Source organism: Cebus imitator, unplaced genomic scaffold, assembly GCF_001604975.1.
Source record: "Cebus imitator isolate Cc_AM_T3 unplaced genomic scaffold, Cebus_imitator-1.0 Scaffold497, whole genome shotgun sequence".
NCBI lineage: Eukaryota > Metazoa > Chordata > Mammalia > Primates > Cebidae > Cebus > Cebus imitator.
Window position 1 is genome coordinate 668865 of NW_016107812.1, and position 2474 is coordinate 671338.

Below are 2474 nucleotides of genomic sequence, written 5' to 3' on the forward strand. Positions count from 1 at the left end.
TGCTGGCTGTGCCGCCACCTGGTCTTGTGCCAACCTCCAGAGACATGGCTGCCACCCTGACCTGGGCGGGAGTGTAGGGGTGGTTCTGCCCTTGAGGCCTTGACCGGGGCGGAGGGAGGCTCCTCCTGTGGAGACTGGGCCCAGCCGAGCCCGTGGCTCCACCTCTCCGTTGCCCGTTTGTGTTATCCAGTGACAGGGACCGTCTCCTTGGAGCCCGGGCTGATGGGGGCCTGTGACTGAGTTGCGTGGCTGTGGGCCTCCAGAACCCTGCATGCGCCCTGGCGGGTGGACTCGCTCTGCCTTCCTGAGACGGAGTCTCAGTGGCGCGATGTCAGCTCACTGCAGCCTCCCCTCCCAGGTTCAGTTGGTTCTCCTGCCTCAGCCTCCTGAGTAGCTGGGATTACAGGCGGGTGCCACCAGGCCCCCCTAATTTTTGTATTTTTAGTAGGGATGTATTTTAGTAGGGTTTCCCCATGTTGGCCAGGCTGGTCTCGAACTCCTGACCTCAGGTGATCTGTCTGCCTCTGCCTCAGCCTCCAAGAGTGCTGGAATTACTGACATGAGCCACCGTGCCCGGTCTTGCTCTGCCTTCCTGACAGTGCAGACCTCGATCCTGGACAGTCTGGCTCGCCCCAGGGTCTCTCAACAGCTAGAACACGCAGGGTCTGGCGCATGGGCCATCCGGAACACTCTCGGCTGGAGCCGTGAAGGAGGGGTGGCCGTCCTCTGTGTCTCTGCGTCTTCCCGCTCCTTCTCTAAGGCCTGTCCTTTTAGTCCCTAGATGAGCGCCCAGCAAGTCACGGTTCAGGCCCAGCAGCAGACCGGCCAGTGGCCAAGAGCGGCCCACCCTCCGCAGCCCACCAGGAAGACACCGTTCCTGCCGTCCCCTGTGTCTCAGGCTCCCGAGGCCAGTGCAGGCCACATGCAGGTCGGGGTGGCTCACACTGTGCCCTCACACGTGGCCACACGGGATCAAGGCCAGTGGCTGACGGGCTCCTTACTGTCACTGCCCTACTTTTAAGACCCACCACTTCCGGAGAGGTAAGGAGACGGGAGTGCGTGGACGGCTCAGGCCGCACCCGCATCCAAGTTCCCTCCTGTCTATTCTCTGCTCTGTGAAGGTCGAGAGGAGCCCTCGAGGCCCAGCCGGTGAGTGCCCAGCACCCTGCACACCCCTCACCCACCTGCCCCTCCCGCCTGGGGTGTCTGGTCCCCAGTGTCACCGACAGCCCTGTCCTCCTGTCCCTCCTGCCTCTTCCTTTGTGCGCTCAGCTGCCTCCGTCAGGCAAACTGCTTCCCTCCCCTCACTTACGTCTCTTCTCAAAACCCGGGGAAGGCTCCGGTTCCCCAGGCCACTGTGGAACACCCCGATGCGCCCAGCTGCCCACAGAGCCTGCGCCTCCCCCTCCCACGTGTGCAGCCAGGTCCACGCTTCGACTCTGCACACCCTGGCGTGGAACCGTTCACACCCTCCAGAGAGCAATCACGGTGAAGCCGCCTGGTTGTCTGGGTAAAAACCAAGCTTCTCCGTCTCTCGGCCAAGAGGCTGAGGTCACAGACACAAAGGCAGAGTGACTCTGGAGCAGGCGTCTAACAGGAAGAAGGGAAGAGCAGCTGTCTGTCGGAGTGGGAGCCCCGGTGGGTGGCCAAGTTGCAGTAAAAATGTTTTTGTAAATGGGCTAGTGAGGAGCGGGTGGCCTGTCTTCCCAGGTCCTGAGGGTGAGGCGGGGGCAGGCGTGCCGTGTGCGTAGACGAGGACTGGGGGCGGGGCGGGGGCAGGCGTGCCGTCTGCGTAGACGAGGACTGAGGGTGAGGTTCGGCCACGTGGTGCCTCCACCAGTGCCTTGCTCCTTTCTCTCCTGGTGTGGATTTCCCGCTTTATCCATTGATCAGCCGACAGACACGTGGTTAGCTTCTGGTTTCTGGCGTCGTGAACAGTGCTGCTGTGAGATTTGTGTATACGTTTCTGTGTGTACGTAGGTTTCATTGATCTGGGGTGTACAGGGTCCCTAGGAGGGCAAGTGCTGGGTCCTAAGTGACTCTGAAGTCCTGAGGCTTTGCCCCACTGTATCTACATGTGACTTTCCCACCAGCAATACATGAGGTGTCCACTGAGCAATCAGAAGGTCCACTCATCCAGGGAAGGAGAGCCATGTTTTTTTTTAAACAGCTTCAACGCAGATGGACAGAGCTATTTCTTAGAAAGGGCTGCACCTTGCAGGGAGGCTGTCCTGCCAGGCTAGAAGGCAGAGCCTCTGGCAGAGACAGAAGCAGGCACATCTGAGCCGAGGAGGCTGTGACAGGGCGGGTGCCAAACAGCCTGGCCAAGAGCACGTGCTCAACAGGCTGCAGGAGAGGAATCTTCAAGAGGAACACGCATGTGCACGAGCAAACACACATGTGACACGGCTTCCATCTGCACCAGGAGAGGCATGAATATTCAAGAGGAACACACATGTGCACGAGCAAACACA